The 27,308-nt window shown below is 42.8% G+C and overlaps 1 protein-coding gene across 4 annotated transcripts in view; it reads left to right on the top strand.

Annotated features, from left to right (window-relative positions):
- The window catches only part of LOC139760678 (uncharacterized), a 223,462-nt gene that overhangs the window by 31,059 nt on the left and 165,095 nt on the right, over window positions 1–27,308 (top strand). For all 4 annotated transcript variants that reach the window (XM_071684207.1, XM_071684205.1, XM_071684204.1 and 1 more), the window contains one exon: window positions 8,111–8,190. The gene's annotated coding sequence lies outside the window, so the exon portion shown is untranslated. The remainder of the gene's footprint in view (window positions 1–8,110; window positions 8,191–27,308) is intronic.

Below are 27,308 nucleotides of genomic sequence, written 5' to 3'. Positions count from 1 at the left end.
CATCTCTCCTACTTACATAAGTATACTTATGTATATCTCGCTTTTTAAACCAGGTATTCCCAATCATCAGTCCTTTTTCAGCACATAAATCTACAAGCTCTTCACCATTTCCATTTACAACACTGAACACCCCATGCATACCAATTATTCCCTCAACTGCCACATTACTCACCTTTGCATTCAAATCACCCATCACTATAACCCGGTCTCGTGCATCAAAACCGCTAACACACTCATTTAGCTGCTCCCAAAACACTATATGTATATATATATATATATATATATATATATATATATATATATATATATATATATATATATATATATATATATAAACCCAAGATCACTTCTCGCAGAGTAACTTTGGCTAGAAGGTTGCGTTACAGTCAGAACACAGGTTGACCTGAGTTTGCAATTTGAGAGGCGTGACCTATGCCCAGATCACTTCACCTATTTCTTCATTCATTCTCCGGCCCCTCCCAGTGGCAGCTGGTAAATCATAGTCTGGTTCTCTCTATCTGTACTCAATCCTGACGATGTAATTATACGAAAGCGCTTGACACTTCATATTCACTGTTTCCTTGTGGTCTATCTGCCTCTGGGCTTGTGGACTCCCGTGGTGTAGCGGTTAGCGTTCCTGACCGTGACATATTCACGGGTCGCCCAGGGTCGAGTGCATAGGTTCGAATCCTGGTTACGACAGTCGGTCCACAATCGACCCAGCTTTTCATCCACTCCTAAGTGTTGGTCGATAGAATGGTTACCTGGCTCAGTCTAGGATATATATATATATATATATATATATATATATATATATATATATATGGGAGGGTCTTGATTAGGGCCTCAGCTGCTCATGCCGTCTCAGCTAACATAATGTGTGTGTGTGTGTGTATATATATATATATATAGGTATCCCTGGGGATAGGGGAGAAAGAATACTTCCCACGTATTCCCTGCGTGTCGTAGAAGGCGACTAAAAGGGGAGGGAGCGGGGGGCTGGAAATCTTCCCCTCTCTTTTTTTTTTTTAATTTTCCAAAACAAGGAATAGAGAAGGGGGCCAGGTGAGGATATTCCCTCCAAGGCCCAGTCCTCTGTTCTTAACGCTACCTCGCTAACGCGGGAAATGGCGAATAGTTTGAAGGAAAGGAAAGATATATATATATATATATATATATATATATATATATATATATATATATAGAGAGAGAGAGAGAGAGAGAGAGAGAGAGAGAGAGAGAAAAATCATTTTAAAAATGTTTGAAAATATAGATCTATGTTTTTCTTCCTTTGATAAGACTTTTATGCTTTCTTTTCCTCAAAGTTTAGTTATGAATTTCTACGCCTCTTATTTTTGTTGAAGGAATTCTGGGAATCATTTTTCATTTTTTGGTTTGGTTTTCCTTTGTTTTCGTACATTTTCCTTGAGCTCTTGCTATGAACCTCTGATGGTTGTTCAGGCTAATGTAATTGTTTTACTGCAACGAAAATGTTTTGAAAATTTTGAAATATCCGGAGACTGTCAAGTTTATCTGTTCATGGAACTACAACGCAAAATGCCAAATTTCGCACAAAATGAAGTTTTCCAAACGACGAAGCTACAGAAGCATCATCTAGTGTCAGGACAAAGTCGACCATTCTGTCTGTATTGATTCAAGATCGTCATGTCACAGGCTGTCCGGCCGTTGGCTCCCCGACATCAAATCGCATTTCTCGACAAATCTTGTCTGAAAATAGAATGATATAAACTTGAGTTACTAAGGGTACAATGTACCCCTTTTCCTGGCAACTGTTTACATGTTTGTGGTTCATAACAGTAAATATCTGGTTCTTTAACTTAAGAGTTCCAGATCAGACCTTCAACTCCTAGAAAGAGATAAGTGAAAGCAACCACAGATGTTTCCTGACATTTTAAGAAGCGCATCACAGGACTTACATTACCTAGCCAAGATCGGTTATGTTTTCAACAAACACATTCACTCTCTAGCGTAACCATTTTTCTGTTTGGAAACAGTTTTTGATCATATTTTCATTCTCTCATTTGTCTCGGGACAACATTCTTCAAATTTATATCAAGGTATTGATGTGGTGTGAATGTGGGTTTAATGATATCGCTTAACACCTGAGTTGGTTGCTGAGATACAAGACATGATGATGAGAGGCAATATGAGAACTGATGCTTGAGCCACGTCATGTGTGCCCCACGTCGCAGGCACGTCCTCCTCGTAGGCTGTTCACAAACGTTGGTTGTGTCATCACGAGGCGAGGCTCAAATTTAGGTTACTAAAATTGTCATCATTATGATGGCGTGCATTTTCCCTCTCCACCTTCTCCTACTATATCATCATCCTCATCATCATCCTCATCATCATCCTCATCATTATCATCATCATCCTCATCATTATCATCATCAGCAGCAGCGCCGTCGTACCTGCAGGGAAGGAGACGTATCGGAGGCAGTGTCGGTGCGAGTGCTGTCCTATGTTATTTGTTACGGTAGTTGGTCACAATTTTAGTGGCACTGTTATTGATGGTGTTATGTTGCAGTTATTGATGATGCTGTGCTACTGTAAAATATGGTGCTATGCTGTAGTTGTTAATGGTGCTCTGCTACTGTCACTTATGGTGCAATGCAAAACTCAGTGACGATGTTGTGCCACAGTAATGGATGACAATATGCTAAAGTCACTGACGATGATGTGTCACTTACAAATGAGTTGTGTCGCTCTTAAAGCTTTGCTGTGTCTGGTGTCTCGAATCTCCATTCATGTCATTAGATTACAATACATCTGCATCAGACAAAGTTCTCGCATATACTGTACATCTGTGAGCCTTGAGCTGCTCGTGTGATTATCTAGGATTCAGGCCATTTGACTGCCTGGTCAATAAGTCCGTCAACGTCCGCGTTATGACCACCAGTCGAGTGAGACCGAACACATGACTCTCCTCCTTCATGTACTCAATACAAGTCTCATGCCAAGTATAATGCCACCCTGTATATGGCCTTTGTGTGATGGTGTAATTTTACCACAGGTTGCTCCGGACACCTACATACACTTCATGACAGCAAAATTAAGAAAGTAGAAAGAAAGAGAAACAAGTTGTTGTAAATGGTTGTGTGAGTGGACGATCATTCTGCTGCTTTATGTTGTCGGGTGGAGCAACATCGATCAGTTTGAATAACAGCATAAGGCCGACAGACAAATGATTCTACCGAGGATCTCGACCATGATTGTTCCTGGTATCATGCATCCTTCAGCCCCGGGGTGATAGTAGGTCATTCAGACATCAGTATCTGTGTTGTGATCCATGATTACGGTTCGTACATTACACGCTCGTTATAAGAGAAAGCAGCGCAATAGGAGGTGTTCTTATCTTTGTACAGTCTCCTAAACCTTTGAATTTCCTTCCGTGTATTATTCACAACAATGTATCTTCATAAGAATTAGTTGTCTTGATAACAAAGCGTGACCCAACCATTACATGAAGTACCGGATGACACTCCACCGCCCAGCAAGATGGTTACTGCTGATAAAAACCTTAGTGGAGGAGACGACAGATGTATATCTAATGGTACAGGATGGGGAAGGTGCGGTACTTAGGTATAAACCACTGCACTGGTACCCTGTTGGAGACCAGAAACAATAGATTAAGGCAGAGAGGTATATATGAATACAGGTGTTTCTATATATATATATATAATTGCCTCTCCCGCCTTGTAAGGCAGAGAGGTATATATGAATACAGGTGTTTCTATATATATATATATAATTGCCTCTCCCGCCTTGTAAGGCAGCGTCAAGAACAGACGAACAAAGGCAGCCGTAGGCTCCATAACCTTTTATTTAGCTTACCTAACTCGCTCTCACTCAAATGGAAGCGGTTTGAATCCTTGCTGTTGGAGAGCATTACGAAGCATGTACAGTATATATGCGTCCTTAGTTAAGGTGAAAGAATAAACTGCTTCCTTATATATGAGGCCACAAGACAACGTTGCCATGTTTGTGCACAGGAATCTGTCAGACCTGTCGTACTAGCAACACTTCACGTACGTCAGGCAGTATTCGTACTTGACACGGACGACTGTGAAATCTGCAGCTGTGCTGGAGCTGTAGAAGTAGTGGTCAGTGAATACAACTGAACAATGACATAGCAAGTTGATAGGTTACCTAAATTAAGGCACAGAACACAAACGTCACAACACGACTACAGTTGTGATGAAAGTCTCTTCTTAGTCCATAGTTATAGTGACACGCAACACACTAGTCACTAGTGGAGACGTTAGACTCGGGTACCCCTTGTTTCTCATTGTGGTTTGAGATTGCAAGTTTGATTGCATCTCTAAAGCCTGGTCATAAATAAAACTAATGCAAGGTACACTTAAAACACTGGGAGGTCTGTGATGAAAAGGTGACCAAGAAACTCCAAAATAATCATCAACGGTGAGGGTGAAACGCAGCCACCACGACCTTCATAAAATCTGGCCATCATTAAGCAAATTACCACTGCCGTCACCTACCACGGCCTGGTGTGTCTTAACGGGGGCGAGGGAAAGGAGAGACTGCCATTCAGTTTTTTTATCACCTGGTAAATGTAGATGAATGAGGCGACTGGGAAAGTCAGGTGGTGGAGGGCGAGCGCGGCTTCTAATTCGAACGTTAGAAAAATTATGAAGACAAGTGTTAGTTGGGGAATTTATGGCAGGCAGTTAGAGGTGTTGAGTGTAGTGAGTCAGGTCTTGGAGTTTGGAAAGTTGTTGATGGAGGTTGAGGAGAATGACCGAATGTTTACGGAGATGTAGAAGCAGCAGGTGAGTGACGGAGTAATGACAGTGTGCCAGCCCACTTCGCAGGTATTCCCTGGTGATGGTGTAGAGCTGGGACGAGAGGTTTGCGAAGAAGTGACAAGTGTGGCTGTATTTTCCCTGATGTGTGCACGTTGATGTATGCAAATCATTTATTAGTTTTCTTGAATGGCAGTTTACCAAGACCTGCTTTGTTCGTTTGGTACAGAGGATCCTTTGTTGAAGACCAGCAGTGAATCATATGTTTGTCATGATACTCTGCCCATTTTCTTTTGTACTTAAGTTATGTTTAACTCTAAGAAGTGCACAAAAGAGAGGAATAGATAGAAATGACTTTACGCTTTGAAGTATGTATTGTGGTTATGTAGCTCGCATGATCTACGGAGAGTTGGGTCTTGTTTGTATAGTGCCATACGGAGGGTGGGAGGGCCGCAGGCTCCTGAGAAGTGAAGGTTCACCGTCACTGAACCTGCGCAACACTGAGGCTTGACCAGATATGTTGTGGGTATACTAGGAAAAGAAAACCAGACAGACAGAGGAACACGCAGATTATATATATATATATATATATATATATATATATATATATATATATATATATATATATATATATATTACGCACACTTGATAACGCTATCTTATCGCTATGTGATGAAAGCAGACACCAGAGTTAAATCTACATATGATACAAGAAATAAGAGTATAATATAATCATGTCACCGGAGCGGGAGGCCGGGGTCTTGCAGCTGAAGCGGGAGGCCGGGGTCGTGCTGCTGGAGCGGAGTAGACCAGGGTCGTGCCGGTGTAAGAGGAGGCCGGGTCGTGATAAGGTCACAACTCTCGGCTGAAGAAGCAACATCACCCCGCACGTACCACATGAACCCGCCTTTGTTATGGGTTGAGGAGTGGCCTGAGCGGTGGCTGGTCATTGGGCGGGTCAGTGGATTGATCGCTGGGACGGTCGCTGGTGTGGTTAGTGGTTTGGCTATTGGTCCGGTTGATGGCCCGGTCAGCGGTCTGGCCGGTGGTCTGGTAGGTGATTTGATAGTCTGGTCGGTAGCGTGGTCGAGTCCTGTCAGTCACTTCACCCAATGGTAATGAGTTAGTAGTGAGTGAGTGTTCGGTCAGAGTCGTATGATAAATTCACATTTAATGAACTAGTCTTACCAGAGTCACAACCCTTGCGTGCTATCATGACTGTTTACAGTTCATGTTCAGCCTCTCACGTCAGCGTTATCAGTAACATGATTTTGTCTACCCATAGACGAGATGTTACACTGGCCTGACGATCACTCTATACCCAAGGGCAGGATGTTACCCATAGACGAGCTGTTACACTGACGTTACCGTCACTTGCTGTATCGTTGATGTCGTTGCTCCACAAATCATGCCCGTCTGCGAGGGCGTCCACGGCTGAGCTCTCGCTTGTGACAGAGACCGGTGGAGGTTGATGAGAGCCACCGTGATCACAGTGATGCTTAGCGTTATGCAGAGTGTTAGGAGCAGAGATGAAGCAGAAATAACCACCTTTCTACTGCCTGTGTTCCTCACCTGCACAACAAGACAGACAAGCAAGATCATGATTATCATGAATATAATAACAATATGGTAATCTTGTGCTAATATTCATGTTAGATTAACGGTAGTAATGGTGCTCGTGATGGTAGTAATGATAGCAAGAAATTTACGATAATGATAATCATCTTTGTACAAAAAACAGCGACAAGTGATAATCATATTGTGTATGAAGAATGGTAGTAAATATAATGATCGTGATAAATGCACTTATAAACAGATAGATAAGTGATACCAGTACGATGACACTGGGAAAAATCAGTCAGTGTAGCTCTTACTTCCATTGTTAATGTACCATGACTTGACGCGGCGTGGAAAGGCAGGGTGGGAGGGAGGCCACAGTGCAGTACAGAACCCCCCACCCTGCCAGGGCCACGAGCTGGTGACGGCAGGGCCGAGTGAGGTTCGGTACAGAGGAGGCCCCCTGTCAGGGTCACCTTGATGGCAGTATCACCCCTGCTGAGCTCGGCTGGTATCGACAGTGTCAAGCCGGCGTTGTGGCCTCCTTTCCCGACCACGTTTCCCTTCCACGAGACGTGAGGCTCAAGGGCAGGAGCACACTCGGCCTGAAGCTCCAGCCTGCAGCCCGGCCGCGCCTCGCCTACCGCTCGCACTCCTCCTTGCTGCACCACTAACTGCCAACCTCTCTGATCATTCTGTTGGTGTTTTCCTCATGGTATGATAAAGACGTCATTCAAAAATCCTCTGCAACATCACGAAATGAGATTTCGCTGGTTATTAATGTGGTAAACCAGTTACTTGTGACCGAGGCTAAAATATATTTGAGAATAGTAGGTATCTCTTGTTTTCTGTTTGCATCTTAACATTCTGCAGAACTATCAACAGACTGTCAGGTGTCTTACCGTTCACAGTGCATATGATGTTCATATGTAGAACTTGGATAAATTTAAGCTATATTTGTTCAGTATATACTGTTGGATCTCTTCCATGCATGACACCGGTGGAAGACTGGAAGATTTAGGTATTCTTCATTATAATGTCTGGGAGTTTCCAACTGCTCATGTTCATCTGAGGTTCTGTTGATATCTAGAAAAAATCAGACATGTCTTTTAAGGTCAACACGTGCTTGCAGCCATCCATATATATATCATGTTGGTACAGCCATCTACGTAATTCATGTAGGGTTAGCCACCCTTGTATATCATATAGGTTCAGCCACCCATGTATGTCTCGCAGGAGCAGCCACCCACGTACATCTTGCGGGAACAGTCTCCCTCGTTCGTCATGCAGTTGTGGACATCCATGTGATATAATTCAGGCACAAAATTCCACTTACATCATACAGGTGCAGCCACCTATGTGCACATCTCACAGGTAGAGCCATCCATATTCATGATGCAGGTACAGACTTCCATGTAAATAATCTAGGTACAGACTTCCACGTACATCAAGCGGTTAGAGGCGCTTCTTTATCAATCTAATAAACAGAACGATTTTGAAATCATTGAAAAGCTCTATAATGATTAGACATGTCACAAAGTAGCTTTGAACTTTCCATGATAAACCAAAAACGTGTAATTTTAATTGCATCTTCTGAGTACGAACTATTAATCACCAGCAAATCATTGTGAAATAGATTATACAGGCTAACTGGTCCTTCACCTAATGGTCGAAGTCGTTTTATTACTTAATGGAGGCAGTTAAGGTCATGAATCACCTGGCCATCACCGTAACTTTTCTGGACTAATTATAGGTTTTCTTCCACACAGGTGTGCCAGCCGCACCCCTCACCTGGTACATTCCCTAACGAGGCCAGAGTTCCACGCTTTTTTATACAATTTTCGCAAAGGTAAGTCGTTTAACAGCTGGTTTATCATTTTTCCTTTCTCTCTCTCACTTCGTCCGTTAGTGAATATGATTCACCGATGATTCCTTCCGATTAATCCTTCTTATGCACAACTCTTCTGTTTATATATTTTCATTGACCCCTGTTACTTCTCCCTTATCAAATCGTCTCCTTTTCAATTTCTTGTTTGTGTCTACGTAAGTTAGGAAAGGGAGGGATTGTCCAAGTTAAGAGCGGGAAGACAAATACAAAAATCCTTCATGATATTTAATTATAAAAGGTGTGAATGTCCTAAATGGCTTCAGAAGAGACATGACCTTTCGTTTTACAGTCAGGTGTAGGCTGCAGGTGTTTGCGTGTGGTATCAAGTTAAACTCTTGCCTTCACCGCACGTGTAAACAGGGATTTCATTACGAGTATAAGCTGACTCCTGACCTTCTGCACTGCAAGCATGAGCTGACTCTGGGCCTTCATTGTGAGCATTGGTCGACTCAAATTCTTTTTCACGGCAAGCATAAGGTGACTCTCGGCCTTCATTGCAAGCATAAGCTGACTACTTGCCATCAGCGCACGAATACCATTGACCGGACACTTCGTCTCTTCGCTGGAGGCTGTCTTGCTCGCTCTGTGGGTGCGGCCAAATATTACCAAGATTAAGTTTATAAGGAATCGCTCGCCCAACCAGTTCTGTGTGTTATGCAAGACTGTTTTGTCTCTCTGTCGGACGAAAGACGCCAATTATGTGAAAGAAAATAAAAAGACACTGAAAATGGGAGTCGACGGAAATCATTCTTTCTGCTTATTATATTCTTGGTCGCTGGCTGCTTGATGATCTCACTGCTTGAGCTCCTTGTGTAAATATTGTACTTTTCTACTTAACGTATGACGGCTGTTATGCTTTTTTGTATACACGTTAAGAATGCAGCCCTTGCAGAGAATACCTGACAAATCTTAGCGTCAAATACTTAGATAATACAGGAGAAAATGTCTAGTTGATGCTTTATCGCTAATTTGAGAAAAATTAACAAGTTAGATGAAAACCATTAAAGTCTTGCAATTTCAGCATAAAATTTAATTTGCATATCTATGACTTTAGATTTAATTGTGGGTGGAAAATGAGAGCATCAGAAGAAACAGCTATGTGACAATTATCCAGGAGAAAAGAGAACATATCTGATTCTGAAGAAAACAGATGCAAAACGCAAAAGCTGAAAATCATCTTGGCTTCTATAAACATTCGGCGTGATGCTTGTAAAGATAAGTCAAATATCGTTGATCCTCGAAGACCCTTCCTTTAGCATTTTCTTATTGGTAATGCCAAGTGAGGCAACACCTGTAAAGTTGTCAGTTTCAAGTGTGGCGACACCTGCACACCGGTGTGGCGAGTTATCGCACTGGTACCAGGTATAGCGAGACGGTGCACTGCTACAGGTACCGCGTATGGCGAAAGACTCGCTGCAAAGAAAAGTTCACTACCGTCGTCTAAGGTCGTCTCATATGTGAGGTAGGTTATACACCGCTGGTCACTGTGTGGCGACCTCAGAACAACTTCAAGGTACCACCATGGTTACACCTCCATTAACTGCCACCAAGCGTGCTGAAACTTGTATGGCCTATTACCCTGTGTGGTGAAACTTGTACTCGTAATTGCTGCGTGCGCTTAGACGTATACACCTGTTGCCAAGTATGGCGAGACTTAGAAGGCCCGAGGTAAGACCTGCATAGTGACACGTGTGAGGTGCGCTGTGCCAGGCACGGTGTCGGCCCCGGGTTGAGCCTCGCGCTGCACTGCCTCTACTGATACACCACAACCCACCAACCCACCCACGGAATAGACTTGGTCGAGCCAAGAATTTGACCCCCATTACCAGATGCATCGCTAGACCTGTCCGATTCACGATGTCCACACGTCTCGTGTTAAATTCGTGTGTTTCTTGGTTTCATTAAATTTCGATGCGTCATACTCGCACATTACCTCACTTAACATATCTTGGTTAATACTAAATAATTTATTCTTATCGACGAGCCTGGAAATCTGAATACAGTCGTGCTGCGATATCAAGACAGGTTTATGAGAAGTTTAGTTTACCTGTTTTTGAAAGTCTGTAAATATGATTACAACAGATCATGATGCCGGTGGCTGGGCAGATAACCTGGGAAAACACATAGCTTGACGGTACTGTTGTTACCGTCGCTCATCATGACGTGAACACTTCGATTTTACACTTATGGTCGCTAAGTTCTATTTTCCCGTCAGTAACGAGAGTAATTTCGGAAATGTTAAATTATCTCTCTCTCTCTCTCTCTCTCTCTCTCTCTCTCTCTCTCTCTCTCTCTCTCTCTCTCTCTCTCTCTCCTGGGCACGAGACTTTCTTGCAAAACGTCTGGTCATTTTGAGAAGGGCTAATGGCTTCTTCACATCCTCCACCTCCTCATGTCTCGAGAATGACCGTTCCAGCCAGCTGGCGTGAAGCTGTCATTGTTGCAATCTTGACCAACTTGCGACACTGACACATATGTTACGTAACGATGCTGATAAACTTAATACTGATAGACTTACAACAGCGATAAACTAACGGCACCAACAGATCTACTACACTGATGATTTACTACACTAATAAGCTTATGTCATTGATAAACCCTACAACACCGATACTTACGTCACGACACTGATGAATCTACCATGCTGACAGACGGTACGACACAGGAACTTGCGACACTGTCAGACCCAAGACCACTAGTGATAAACTGTGTCAAGGCTGCAGCGGACTCTCACACACAGGTGCTTCAACCTGACATTTACTGAAGGGTCAAGATAGGTTACTGAAGGTGAAGAAAGGTCATGAATGAATGAGTTTAGATACATCGTAACCCCAGCCAGGAGCCAAGGTCGGCTCTCGCTCTAATTATGACCTGACAATGAACCAAACTCCTTAAAACGCGCATAGGAAACCCACTTCCCCCCGTTCACATGGCGTCTTGAGCAACACTCCACACCGGTTACCCACGCAGTTTCTGAGTTCAGACTTTTATATATATCTAACAATCTATCTATCTATCTATCTATATATATATATATATATATATATATATATATATATATATATATATATGTATATGTGTGCGCGCGCGCGCGCGAGCAGATTAGTCTTCAAAAACATATGGTGTTACCGGATTCCACCAGCCTGTGGTTACACCACAAGTGAAAGTCACCGTTGAGGAGAGTCTGTATCATTGTCTGTTGACGAAAAGATCTCGCTGAACGAGGAGTTCTGGAGTGACGCCAGGATCCTCACAGTTGAAGAGGAATTATCTCCACAGGAATTTTATGCACATCATAGTTGTTAACATCAAAGATGTTTGGAGTAGTTTACATTCCAGCTATTAGTGGTAGAATGAACCACAATGATATCTGAGAAGTTATTAGTCATTGTAATACCGAGCTGGAGATGACCACGTACTCACCTCAGTGGTGGAGGGCAGACTTGTATCATCCTACACTTATGAAATATTTTTGACATATAAAGATTAAACGAGAGGCTACCTGGAAGACACGGAACGAGAGAGAGAGAGAAATCAAGAGAAGGTTAAAGGCAAAAGATTGATAAGATAACGGAACAGAAACAGTGAATCTTAAACGTCGCTGAAATGTTTCGTTACGTGATGCAAGAAATGTCGACACTGAGGAACTGGAACTCTTTCGTGTGGGTCAGATTTCCCAACTCTGCTTCATTTCACGATCCATGGTATATAGTTCATTCACATTATTTATTTTCTCATCACTTTACTGGTCGTCTTAACATGGAGTCCCTCCTGCCGCTGCGGGAGAAGCTGTCCTCCACCTGTGGAGGATCGCTCACGATGGGTCGTGGAGGAGGTGCCGCCAGGGGGTTTGACCTGATCTGTGCTCGCAACCCACGCCAGGACGACCACAAGCACCAGCAGTAGTTGAAGGCATTATGGAAGACGGAAATATTCTGGGCGATATATATATATATATATATATATATATATATATATATATATATATATATATATATATATATATATATATATATATATATATATATATATATTTGTTAGCTGAGATGCCACAGGCTTCACACGGGCTGAGCCAGGTACCCATTTCATCGACCAACCCCTAGGGGTGGATGAACAGCTAGGTTGGTGGTGGACCGACCGTCGTAACCGCGATTCGAACCTATGCGCTCGACCCTGAGCGGCCCATGAATGCGTCACGGTCGGGACCGTTAACCACTACACCACGGAAGTCCATAAACTAACTTTAATTTGTTAGTCTTATTCATTAATGTTATTTCTCCGTTGGTTCTTATTTGTACAACTCTCTCTCTCTCTCTCTCTCTCTCTCTCTCTCTCTCTCTCTCTCTCTCTCTCTCTCCCTATATATCTTTCTGTATCGTCAGAATCGATTGATTTGTGCTGGTAACCCCGGCCAGTTTATTGTCCACCTATGCTCATCCTGTAAGCAGTAGCGCAAAAATATTAGTCACACAGGGTCTTAGTTATACCCCAGTGGGTTGATGTTACATAGGATCTTGGGATTCATAATAGGTATTTCATTACGTTCATTACATAGTTTCATATGGTAAGTTTTACCGACTGCAGAAACTCATTTTTCCGTTGTCGATTGTGCGCTGTTATGTGACCAATTGTGGGTGATCACTTCCTGCAGGACAGCATTTGCCAGCGAGTTCATCAGACACGGTAAGGCAACATTAGGCACAAAGGGCAGGGAAGCAGAGGTGTTAGAGTTTGATGGAACCCTCCGAGGTGATAGGTCGAGCTGAAGTTCATGCAGTAAGGTCAGCAGCACAGTGTCCAGAGGCATGTCCGGGTCATGCGCAGGTGGCAGGTAACCCACACGTCGAGGTTGACTCAATGATTTCAATGTTGACACAACAAATGTTTCGTACGTGTTCCCCAGGTTGTTAACAGAAGAAACTGACTCCTCACACTGTCTCTACCCTGGCTATCACGTCCTACAGTCTGAATCACACGACCAAGCTTCTCACATTCTAAACCTTTCGTTGGTCTGACATCTAATGTTCCTGGTGGTTTAAGGATCCTGGACGATGGTGATTCATGTGAAGATGTGGGAATGAAAAGAAAAAATGGAGGAAGTACTATGCAGGTGATACTGGTCAAGTAGGGGAATTGGTGGCTCTACAGGATGTCCCAAGTAAACCTGCTGAAGTTTACAAGTAAAAATTTGGTTTTGTAGTATGTTGGGTTCTGAGAACACCATGGCTCAGTCTGAAATAGTGTTAGCTAATAAGATGAAAAGGGTTCCATTTTCCAGTATTTGGAAAAAGAAAAATGTATGTAAAAGATAAGCTGACCACCGGTGCTCCGGGGAAAGTCACAAAGTGAGGGGCGTCAGTACAGGTGTGGCCGGGTTTCTTGGAAGAGTGAGTGAGAGAAAAAAGCAGGTGGGACAGATTTCTTAAAATTTCGATGTGGAGTTCGAGTGAATAGAATGAAAAATAAGACTACCGTATTTAGAGCAGAGTTGAACATAGATAAGGGGATGGTCATCAAAGTTAGAACAGGCGAAACAGATGAATGAAGAAAGCATGATGAAGACTTTATATGAGTGAAGTGAAGATGAGGTATTAGGAAACAGTGGGTGAAAGAACAAAACATATGTATGTAAAGGAGGTGAGCGTTGTGATACGGAAGGATAAGGAAATCTGAAGTGTGATGCTTGACCAAGCTTGCCTTCTAACCGTAATAAGCCTGCAGCCCCTCTCCTGCTTTCAAAAGTTCACCATTTTAAAACAGATACCTACGTTCGCTCTCACTCCGCGACAAGTGAAATCTACGCAGCGTTCTGTTCTGCAGTAGACCCGCAGGCGATCTATTGCCTCCACCAGCGGTACCAGGAGGCCCCACGGCCGGCCTTGGGGACGAGGCCAATAGCTCCATCCATCTGCCACGACGCTTCACCGCAACAGCCACTCTCTACCACCATTACAGTCCGGCACACAAGGCTCTTGTATAATGAGTGAATGGCGGGTCGGGTGACAGGCTGTGGAGGGAGGGAGAAGGTGAGGGTGGTTGGAAGGGTAGGGGTGAGTGAAGTAAGATGAGGAGAGAGGTCGGGAAGGAGGTAAGGTTAGAGTGCAGGGTCTAGCAGTGGAAGCTCTCCATTTTCCAAGCTTCACTGAGCTCATTTTAGAGACCAGCTGCCACAGCTACTTGGCGTCTGATGGGCATTGGAACCTCTGTTCATCTCTGTGTAGAAGGTTCGTGAAAATGTTTATCGCGACGTTCCTGAAATTCATATTAGGCGTCTGCTTTCTCCTTGGCTCCTCGTCCTCAGCACAGCTATCAGTTATTTCAACCTAGCTGGCAGTCTCTCCCAGTATACTGCTAATATCGTAAAATGATCGTCGAATACGGATATCTTTAGGAGAAGAATCGATAGAATAAACATCGCTTCGTGGCTCACTACTGACATAAAGGTGGGCAAGAGCGCCGCTCCTCCTGCTGGCCGTCGAAGAGGTGGTATGATGCGCTATGTGATGGAGTTGCTACAGGATGTTTGGTCTTACCATTAGGAAGTAGCCTTGGGAAGGAGAGCTGAGCATAGAAAGAAAGAGTATGAGAGAGAGAGAGAGAGAGAGAGAGAGAGAGAGAGAGAGAGAGAGAGAGAGAGAGAGAGAGAGGCCCATCTTGTAATACAACAACTCTAAGAATAGTAATTCCTTATACTAATATATAAACATAATTGCCCCGAGAACTGTCCAGTATTTACCATGGCTTGGCCACGAACACGAACATCGTTTAATGATGACCCGTCCAGCACGCGTTCCCACCTCCATCAACATTGAGTCTGATCCGTACAGGATCATTCCAGACGCTGAGAACTGGACGCCACGGTGAAACGTCGAACACAACCAATGAAACCAGAAGTGTAGCAAGGCCTTACAACGCCGCTAGGGGCTAACTGGACCCCACTCGCTCTACCGCAGGTGTCGCAAACTCGGCAGTTCTTGCATCTTTTGGTCGAAGACAGAGAATAAGGTGTTTCCTGGTCGAGACGTGATCACCTCCTCTGACGTTGCGGAGGAGTGGGAAGAGGGAGAGAAAAGGAAGAGCAAAAAACAGCATGATGATGTGAAGGTCGCGGGGCAGTGCAAGACGAGGAGCTAATGTCTCTGACGCTGGGTCGGGGCCATCCTGAATGGTCCTTAATGGCAGGGTGGGGAGCGGTGCGGTCTGTAACGGTGACGCTAATGTCTTCTGTAACGCTTCCTGTCTCTCTCTCTCTCTCCCTCAGGTTACTTTTAGGACCAAGGCTGGCATCGTCCAGTGTGGGGAGGGTGAGTAAAGCGGCGAACCCAAAACAGATGGAGAGCCGTCTCTCTCCCTCTGCTGCACACGCACACATTGTCATAATACAAGACAGCAGATTCAGTCCAGAAATCAACTCTAATGAAAATAAGTGTAATATACACAAATGCCCGGAGCATCGTTACGAAACGCTATAATCTTATATCCTATGCAGTTACTGAAAAACCGAACATTATTGCAATCTCTGAACGTGGGTAAACTCTGAGAATAAACACATAATCGCCAAGTTAGCAATACCCGGATACAAACTGTTTACGAAAGATCGCTTATACATCGTAGGTGGTGGAGTTTTGATCTACGTAGATAACACTTTAATTGCTATAAGAATAAGCAAAGTAGACACACACTTACGACTATATATTGATATTATCGACAGGTTCAAAAGTAAATTACGTCTCTGCGTTATTTGCAGACCTACTACGCAAAAGAAAAGAGAGAAAATAAGACGACGATAAGATGCTATACAATGAAATCAAAACTACAGTAAACAGTAAAGAGGTTATAATAGTAGAAGACTTCAACGGTCCAAACATAAACTGGAACACATTAACAGGTGACCGAGAGGGAACAAGACTAACGGAAGTGACTGAAGACGCTTTTCTGGAACAGTTAATCAAAAAACCAACGAAAGATAAAAATATTCTTGATCTAGTCCTCACCAGTGACACAATCTTAATCAATTGCGAAGCAGGCGAGATTTTGTGAAACAGCGATCAGTTTGATTAGATTAGAAATAAATTTAGATTATGAAATAAATGACAAACTCTTGATCCCAGATTACAGGCGAGCAAATTTTTAAAAACATTAGACACGAAACTCGCAGTACCAATTGGACAAAACTTCTTGGCGTTCACACGGTGGAGGGAATGTGCAACAATCTCAATAACACACTACTCGAGATTGAAAATTAACATATTCCAAGAATTACGAGGAGAACTTGCAATATCTCAAAACCATCATGGATGAAGAGGAGAACAGAAGAACTAATTTGCCAACAGAAGAAGAAATATAAGAAATTCAAGTAGATGAGTACCAATGAAAATCGCCAGGAATTTATCAAAATCCAAAGAGAGTGTAAGAAGGTTATAAGACAGTAAACGCATGGAAGAAAAAAGGACTTCCTTGAAAGTTTAGAATAATCCTAAGGAATTCTTCTAATATAAAAGACAAAGGAAGACAGTACAAGAAGAAATTGGATTATTACGAAACGAACATGAGGCTAACTACTGACAAGGAAATGGCTACCATACTTATGCTTTTAACTCCGTAATCACAAAACGTCTCGAGTACCGCAACCAGAAATAAACTGTATGAATGACAGCGGTAACGGGGATACTAGAAGGCTAATGTGCAGCGGCTGTAAGTCTGTGGTAGCTTGAAAAACTGCTGAGTGGAATTATATTTTCTTGTCAAGTTAAATTTTTTTTTTCTACCAGACAAACAAGTACTGGACCAACCAGGCCTTCTGTTGTCTTCCTCATGTAAACTCTCGCTCATTTATGTCTTGCTTTTTCTGTCCATGTATCTCCATACCTCTGGCGTATATCTTCATATCCCGTGTGGGCCATCAGCCAGTTTTCGTCAGGTCTTGTATGGTTGGCAGGTTGTCCTTTCTCAGGTCTTCCTCCAATCTGTCCTTCCATCTCCTTCATTGTCATCCTATGGCTTTCTCTAATCAAATCACCAAATGTTCCTGCACTTGGCAACCTTTACTTCCTCTATATTTTGTAAATATCCAAGCCATATCAGCCGTGTTGCTTGTCTGTCTTTGCACCAGGATAGTAGCCACAGTTTTTGTTTCATTTCTAACTCAATCTTTCCTTGCTTTTCCAATTATTGTTCTTAGAGTTCTCATTTCAGCCTCTAGTATTTTCTTATTCCATGGAAGTCATTATCCAGTTCTCTGCTTCTGATTCTAGTGCTGGCGTCGGGGACTGCTGAAGTTCCAAATTTTTTGTGGTACGAGAGGATGTCTTAGGGTCGGATGTATCTGTACCATATTCATCATTGTAATTTAGCATCTCTCGTATATATGTTAAATACTCGATCGCCGTTTCCCACGTTAGCGAAGTAGCAACAAGAACAGACGAAGAAAGGCCACATACGCTCACATCCATTCTCCAGTTGTCATGTGTAATCATCCAAAACCACGGCTGTTTAACCCGCTTTTGGGTGTGATATTTTAGAAATGATTTGCTTTTGTTTCATCATATGTAATATTGCTATTGTTCAAGGTTTTGTCAGCGGTCGTAGATGTCAGCTATAATAATGAAACTCAAAACGAACGAAAACAGAAATGGTATGGAAAAAAGTTTAGTGATTTCTCATATTTTCTTCTGGACTGTACGTCGTATCTGGTAATCTAGTAATCATAAGTGAAATATAGACGATTCCAGCTTCTTCTTACGGTACAGTGTTGAGAATCTGGCAGCTGTGACCAGTCAGGATGTTGAGGATAAGGGTCGTCCCTGGAGGGAGGCAGGTAAACCCACAAAAACACTGGTAGGATCATAGCCTTGCTCGGGCCGAGGTTATTTGGCTATTTATAGCCGCCTCACGTGCTGGAAATTAGTTGACCATTGGAGGTGGCCACCTGTGCTGGGTTTATGACACGTCGATACCAAACAGTTGTCGAATATTGGTTGAGGGTTGAGTGATTATTCACCGGACGTATAAAAAGTTATTTGTATAATTACCTATGAACTCTCAACCATCCGAGGATCTTATGAAATCAAAACAGATGAACTGGACTGCTTTTACTTCTTTCCAACAAACCAGACTGGTTTGAGAATATTTACAGTCCTTTTACAGTAAACCAGAAATTTAAAAAGCTTGAACGAAAAGATGGTGCATGACCGACTTCATGTTTCTATAGATATCAGTGTTTTCTGATATCAAAAGTAATACTTTTGTCATTGTCAACATTAATATCTTTATCACTGGCATCGATAAAAGTAAATCACGACTACATATAAGGGACCCTTACTCATCATGTCAAGTTTTGCCCAAACATGGAAGAATTTTCCACACCGTCTCGTTTCAGATCACGTCCAGACATGAGAGAACCATCAGTACCCACTCAGCTCGTACTCGACTTTTCAATCAAGGAATTACTATCACAATTATGCAGACTCTGTAATAGTAACTGATGATCCTTGGTTCAGGATGAGCGGCTTGATATGACAGTGGACACATACTGAATACCTACCAAACAAATATACCTCACTTAATACGCTATGTGTCTGCCGAGCCGCATATATTTGCCCGGTAGGTGAATATTGTCTGTGGCCACAAACATCATGACAATGTGTGGGCCGCATAACGTACAGATGATCGGAAAGTGTAAGGTTGTCATTGGGTCTCCGAGCCGGACCACCAGATCTCAAGGGGTTATTCCAGGTACGTGGGAGGAGGTGGGCGGCATAACACACATAATTATTGTTCAGATTTTGTTAAATGATAGAGACTGACTTTTTCTGGCTATAACTGAGTAGCCTTCCAGTGGAATGCACCAGACGCAGTACAGTGGATCGTGTAACGGTTTGTATCGATGGTGAACACGTGTGCCACATGGAGACAGCAGACCTGGTGGTGAGGTGCGCGTGCAGCAGCAGACTTGTGTAAAGTCTCTTAACACAATAATGTTACCCTCACTCCGACAGGCCGACAGGAAATATTTCGTGAGTCTCATATACTGGTGGTCATGTTCGATCTTTTTGTCCTCCTCGTAAGATCCTTCGTCTGTTGGTAGTACAGAATTAATCGTATTTAAGAACACCAAATAAGCAAGCGGTAAACTACTTTTTATGTCGCTGGCGATGCATCATGAAGTCAGACGTGATCGATGAAGAGATACAGTTTCCCTTCTACTTAACGTCACTTACTTTATGGTTTATGGAAGAGGTGGACACTCGCCTTGTTGTCGTGGAATTTGTGTGTGTGTGTGTGTGTGTGTGTGTGTGTGTGTGTGTGTGTGTGTGTGTGTGTGTGTGTGTGTGTGTAATGTGTTTGCATGCGTACGTATGTATGCATAATCAGGTGGGTGATTGTATACGTTATTCTGTGTCGGTTGAGTGCATGTCCTTTCTTCTGTCTTAGACTGAGGAGTACGGATATGATAACGTCACCGAAATTGTTGACTGTGGTGTTTGTGGCGTAAGGAAGGTCATAACTATCATGAGGTCACAAGGTGAGAAGCGATCTTGGATCTGCTTCCGTACATGACACCTGCCATGTCATCATTGTCTCGCCCGAGGCTGAGGGGCAGAGGACCTGCCTCACCCTGGGCCAGCTTGTGTGGTCAAACTTTAAGCTGTAAAGCTTGTTTGCTCCTTTTATGGATAAGATATTAATGTAAGCTATTCCTCCTGCCTTTTGTTCATAAAACAGACTGGGAGACTATCCTTTTCATTACCTGTGTATGACGGGCGAATAATGTCTCCATAATCTTTCTTTTCCATTCATGTACTTATTATTGTCCATGGTAGTGACAGAAACATCGTTAGAGCACTAATGAGTGAAAGAAGAAATGTATTGCTGAGGTATATGCCGCTCCCAACCGGGGTATGTGTAAACTCAGGAAAGTTCCACACAATCGCTTCTCTCACAGAAAACTTCAAAGGAACTGTGAAAGATTTGAAGTACAGCACCAGTGATCACTTCAGTTATCAGAGGGTCTAGGCGAGCAGGTAACACTATAGTCACGGTATAGGTTCTGAAGGTTGCGGGTTAGTCTTAAGAATACATGAATGTCTTCACAATACAAACTTTCAAAAAAAATCTCGAGTTTTAGGTAAACCGACAGTCTCAAGACTTTACTTTACATCTTTTGCTCCCACTGTATTCCATCAACTTTGGGTTCCCTAAAGGCTGCTTGTTCCTGGCTGTGTGAGGCGTGTGTGACTCTGAGCATGGGAGGAGGAGGAGGAGAGGCAGTACTTTGTGTCTTTATTGTGAATCAATAACATGTTACGGTGACGTTTTTGTTTATTCCTAAAAGTCGAGCTTTTTTTGCTTCTAATTTCCATTTTCTCTCCTGGTCGATATCAGTCTGTGTGGCAGCTTACTAGTTTCATAAGTGTCATTCATAGGTTAAATAACATCAAATGATATCACGGGTAGGATGACCGGACACACGTGTCGAGAACTGCAGCAATAATAATCGAGAGTAAATACTGTGTGCATGATGCATGAGGTGTCCAGGAGATGAGTCGCCGTGCGTCATCGTGTGAATAATGTGAGACGTTGTCTATCATCCTCACTAGCGTTATATCCTTATCCTAAACGACAAAATTTTCAGAACAAAATCGTGCTTCTTATTTTCACAAAAGTAACAAATAATTGTGTGAATCAATAATCCAGATGATCCCCGCACCACACAAAGGGATGTTGGATGAGCAGGGAGAGGGCCGTAGTTCTCTGTACCAGCAGGAAGTGGTCAAACAGCCAGTTTGACCAAGGACGTATATGATGGACACTGCCTAAGAGGCATTATCTATTTGTTTTTCGGCCACTTGGGGCAACATCTCTAATCAGTAAATTTTTGTGAAAATAAATGTCGAGCACTGACCCACCACCGCTGACCACTCCGGTAGGTGTGAACAGTCTTGGATGTGGGCGTAACATGTTGTCCTCGTAAGACAATTCAGTGATTTCTACAACAAATTTGCTTTTGCTTTTCGTCAAACTTTTTCTGTTTCTTCGGTGTTTCTGATACAGTCATCGCAGTACAGTTACTGAACATGACTGGACCAGTTCACTCGTGAGTAACACATCTACAAGACCACGCCCTTCCTGCCTCGCTCTCCACGCTCGGCCAAGTCCCCCATGAATTCCCCAGCATCCTCTACCGCCTGTCACTGTACAATATTGTAAATATTCCAGGTCATAATATTCTAGGAATGACTAACTCCTCAGACTAGTTTAACATGGCATCTGGAGAAACCTGGAATACAGACAATCGAATGATTCGTCTCTTGCTCCTCCAGCCCTCCGTGTGTTAAGCACCAACAGTTGTAGTTCATCACCACTACCTTAGTATATCCCTCGTCTCTGATGAAGCTTCTGTGTTACTATTCATCCTTGGCAGAAATTCTATGTACCTTTTTACACAGCACTTGATAACCATCGATCGAAATTTAGTTAGCAAGTGACCCTCGTGAATCCACTAATTCACAATTTACTTACAACCAACCAACAGCTTCTACATCATTCACCAGTCTCACATTTACCCACCGTAAACTTGCTGTTAATTAGAGCTTTTCATACATACATAATATATATATATATAATATACACAGACAATATAGAAAACTGAAAAACAGAAATAACATTGCTAGTGGCCAGAGGAACTGCGGTCCACATACCATGACCGGGACGAAAGCTATCGGAAGACGGCTAGAATGCAAATCATCCATGGAAGGAACGGATGTCTTAACTTTTTGAGCACGAAGCTGCAACCCTTGAGCACGACGTTACGTCTCTTTAAGACGAAGGCATGATCTTAAGGTATGATGGTTTGATCTCTAACCTAACCATTCAAAATCAGGTCAAAGGTCACGGTATCATTCTCAAGGGTTGCGCCGTTGTCATCAAGAGATTAAACACGAGAAAATGCTCGACCTAAATTTCTTTGTCCCGCCTCACTGAGCCGCTGAGCCCATTGGTGCCACTACGTTCTCCGCTCCTACAATTGTAATTAACCTGTTAACATATACGTATTTGCAATTCCCTAGTTGTACTGTACTGTACGGGAAGGAAGTTTCACTGAAAACGATTCGAAGAACACGTACCGTTGAGCTGATACGGCAGAGTCCTGGTCGTGGAGACTTTGCTTTTGCATCGGCCCTTCTTAAGCAGCCTTGATATTACCGTACGTTGAAATTATAGCACGTTGAAATCGTCTTTATACTCTTATTATCTAGCTTCTTATCTTCCAGAGATATGACAATACCAGCTAAGCTTCGTGTCCCGCCAGCTACCAGATCTGAGTGAACAGGGTATAGGCTGCAATGAACAAAGAATATATCGTATGTACTCATCTATAAGTCTACCTCATGTGTAGGACGACCCTTGATTTTTGGCCACGAAATCATTAATTTATGATATGCCTCGTGTATAGGTCGACTTTAGTTTTTGAGGGTAATGGACAACAAATTACGGTAATAAAGCATAATATCTTATGGCATATAAATCTCGTTTTAGAAAATCTTCAAAAAATACTACGTCCTATAAACTGAGGTTCATTGAGCCTGAAACACCGAGCGCCGAAGGCTAATTATTTACCATTTATTATTACAGCACTTTGCACAGAGACGCGGGGAGTGTCAGCAAAAATAAGGTATACTTCCATTCAAGTATATTGAAGTCCATTAAGAAAGAAAATTATTCTAATACAACAATCATTTTAACTGAAAATCATTTGAAAAGCGATTACGGTAACATCTTTTGAACAACGAAAGTAAGCAAAAATCGATTGTTTTTATTATTTCATCCCAATTTCCACTTAATACGTGCGTCACTATAACAAAAATATTGCATTTCCGTGACTGTAGTATGTGAAGCAGATACGAATAAAATGTCATTGTAATATAACAATATTTTTACCGAAAAGTATAAAAAAAACGAGTAACATCTCTTGAACATCGGAAGGTTAGGTAAAGTTTATTATTTTCATGTATTCTATCCTATTTTACATTGGAACACCACGTTTCAGCAAAACTACTGCTCATTTCTGAGAATATATTCGTTCAAGCACAGTTAAGGTAAAATATACTTGTAAAAGTTTAACACTCGTATCGACCCATCTCTTGAACATTCTCAATCATACAACTTCGATGTCAGTATGTTCCCGGCATCTACCATGTCTCCAATTATTTATCCCATTCGTCCACTACACTTAAACTGTAAAAGTACTAAATCTTAAGTTTTTGTATGTTTCTTATATAATTTTCTTCTATATCCTCTGGTTGCTCTTTCACTTTTCCATTCGAAGAACGTTCACTGTCTACATCATCGATGTCTTAAAAACGTGAAGTTTGAGATCACCCCTAACTCTTCTCTCTTTAAAGGTGGACAGATTTAAGGCTGTAGCCTTTCCCTATAATTCGGCTTTCTTAGTTCTAGTGGCATCTTTGTTGTTCTTTGCCAGACCTTCTCTATCATAGCTACCCGGCATGATAGCCCGCTACATTGGTCCAGGTCAGTGTCATTCTCGTGGTATATCACTGTCATTCATTTGTGACATCACTCTCATTCCTGTGGTATAACGCTGTCATTCCTGTGGTATAACGCTGTCATTCCTGTGGTATATTGATATCATCCATTCATGTGTTGTATCATTGTCAGTCACATGGTGAATGACTGCCTGCCTGCCTGGCTGGTCCACCCCTGAAGTTCATTTTGTCGTTACCGCTAACCCAGCACTCATGACTGGACGACTGCTGCTTCCGCCACTGTGGTCGTGGTGCTGTCGTCGTCCAGCACGAGGCACGGGAAGCATGGAGAGGGGCAGGGAGGTGTGGGCAGAAGGAGAAGCGTGTACTCTTCCTCATATGTATAAAATATGACGTGAAGGCAAGCACATGCACAGTACTTTTCCGTAAAGACAGCCACATGTAATGCAATCTTGCATACAGGCATTCTTACGTACAGCAACCTTACGCCAACCTCTGCACAAAATCTCCTTGTCTAATCTTAAGTAAAGGGAACTTTGCTTGACGAAACCTCGTGTAAAGCAACCATACATGAAGTAGACTTGCATATAGCAACCTCATATTAATCAGCCATCAACACATACTGACAAAAGGTAATCTTCCGAAAAGAAAACTTGCATCAAAACAATTTAACCTAACCTAACCTCACCTAACCTGACTTAACCTAACCTAACCTCGCCTAACCCAACTTAACCTAATGTAATACAATTTTGGGTAAACTAACCAGAAGTAAAGGAACCTCACATGAATTACTTTTGTATAAGGTAATCACGTCCAACAACAGTACTATAGTAACCATACGTAAAGACTGTTTTATTTAAAGTCACCTTACGCAATGCAACCTCGCGTAGACGCGGCCTTACGTAATGTTGCGTACATACAACATGAAGGCAATCTTGCATGCATAGTCTTTCTAAAGCAATCTTCTATAAAGGAGCCTTTACGTAAAGCAATCCTGTATAATCTTTACATAAAGCAGCCTTATACAAAGAATTTTTCATAAAAGAACCGTTCCTAAAAAGATAATTTCGCGTTATGTAACTTTACATCATTAACGTAGCCTTGTGTAACGGCGACCTAACATTAGGCACACTTGCGTACAGGTAACCCTTAGGTGAAGTAACGTGAGGGACTGGCGGCACCACGTGCATACCGACTCACGTGCAGCCAGCGGTGTAACGCGTGTCACGGGAGGGTGGGAGGGAGTGAGGGAGGCGGTGCATGTCAGTCGCTGGCCCAAGGCCACCTCGACAGCCAAGATTTTACGCTGTTTTGTGCGGCGTTCGTGAGGGAGGTGGTGGAGTGCTCCAGGTGCCTGCTAGATGGCATCATCTTCCCCTGGTGACCTCCACATCACCTGCCACAGCTGGCTGCCCTCTCTTCCTCTAACCCCCCCCCCCCACACACACACACACACACAATCTCCCCTACATAACCTGTAGATAATTCCTATTGATTTAAGAATGAAATCCTCGACAGGTTTGGTTTAATTACCTGATATGTAGATGAATCTCTCTCTCTCTCTCTCTGTCTGTCTGTCTCTCTCTCTCTCTTCTAGACTCTGCCTGCAAGTAGTTAAACCCCGAGCGAGAGGCCGCCTACATGCAGGATGCATCATTGTCAGCGGACGGTAGTACAGCTATTTTCCACACTTAAGAGTGACTTTATCTTTGCCGTAGTGACGTCGGCGACTATTTCGTGCACCCGACGTTCTCATCCTGTGAACAGTAGCGTAAAATGGTGACAGAGGTCACAAATGGTCTGTGTCAGATAGCAGTGGGTCGGTAATCTGTACATGAATTGTTACGAAGTTGGCTCATTCCATCGGCTTAGTGTTTCATGCAGTCAATTAGTCGACCAGATACACAAGGTGGGTAGAATTCTGGAAGTGCCGGTATCTTCTTACGGTCAGGTGCTGTATATCATGGCGGGGTTGGGTTCCACGTATCCCTGGAAGATTATTGTTATAGTTATCTCAGTCTAGATTCACATCCTAAGCGTCAATAGTACATTTAGCCCACAACATTTTGCAGTCTCCTGATCCTGTTACTGTACACGTGTATTACGTCAAACATTTCGTTGTGATAAAATGTTTCCGCTGGTTCCTATATGGATTCATCTATTATTCGGAGAAGATCTCTTAGTCCAGCTCAAAAGGAATCCACCTAACCTTGCTTCTGTGTGGACTACAACCTCGAAACTGCATATGCACCCTGAAACGGGACTTGAAGTTACATAGATAAGTGAATATATATATATATATATATATATATATATATATATATATATATATATATATATATATATATAATTTTCAGTTACTCGGAGGTTTATACGTAGTAATCTTTGTGTTCAGCGCGATGATACAACTAACATTACAGCTGTCAGTTTCCCTTGTGATGATCTTGTGCTTTGATAGGAATGCAGGTGGGCGGGAGCGTGCCCAGAACGGCCATTGTGATTTGAACACTAAATTGTTCGCCTCATGTTCTGTCATGAGTTTCATTTCTTACTATTAAGTCACGTCCTTAAAGTGCAAGAAACATGCTGTATTCTGTTGCATGCTAATCCCCTTCAGATTCCATGCTGCTTTAGGCTGCATGATTTTTGGACTGGCTAAGAAAGTGTGGTCCATTTGAAAGTTCAGCTGGCTGAGGTGATGGAGCCATGCTGTTTCATTTTCACACTGAGCTGTCGTAGCTGTACTGTCAGCCAGGCTGCGTTATTCTGTGCGGTATGTGAGCTACAGGCGCCGTGCTCAATGTTATAGGTTAAACGAACAGCAAAACCCATACCAGATGACGAAGTATGCTTTTCAAAGTGGGGGGGAGGTGGGGTTCAGCTCCCCTGTGCTGCCACAATTGTGTATATATATTTTTTGAAAACACTCGAACATTGCGGATGATATATGGGAATAGTATGATCATTAGATGAAGTCTTAGAATATGAAAATATCACCAGAATTCAACCCCAGGTGTGCCTGATGAGTGAAACGGCCTCAACCATGCTGACCTCTGCCGTGACCTTGGAACCTATTCACTAACTCGTCTCTCTTATGTTTGCTGGACACAATGCGCATTTCTTTTGATTCTTTTTTCTATGCATATCGTGATAATCCTCACCATGCCCGTAAGAAGATTGTGGTTTAAAACGAACTTGCATGTAGATCTCCCTTGTTTTTCCAGTTAAATTCCCTTAGAAGATATGGCACGATTGTAATCTGGGATTTTAATCACATTCATATGTCATCTGGTGGAACAGTAAACGTTCCGCTGTGGTAACTCTACTAACAAACATTTCCCACTCTTGTGATCGCTCTTGTAACCACAGACATACTAGAATTGGTACTGCTCACCTGCCTTTAGACGTTACCGCCACCGTCTGCCACAGTGGCGCACTCGCTAGTAGGGGTCGACCACGGTGGTGCAGTCACAGATATGGTTTGACAGACTGGGATAGTTGCTGCCCGGACATGAAAGTTATGACACAACGAAGGTCAACATATGATGCAACAGCGAGTTGTCTTTGGCA

The sequence above is a fragment of the Panulirus ornatus genome, chromosome 37 (assembly GCF_036320965.1).
Source record: "Panulirus ornatus isolate Po-2019 chromosome 37, ASM3632096v1, whole genome shotgun sequence".
NCBI classification, from domain to species: domain Eukaryota; kingdom Metazoa; phylum Arthropoda; class Malacostraca; order Decapoda; family Palinuridae; genus Panulirus; species Panulirus ornatus.
The sequence above is the reverse complement of the archived record's forward strand: the minus strand, read 5'-3'. Positions and strand labels throughout refer to the sequence as shown.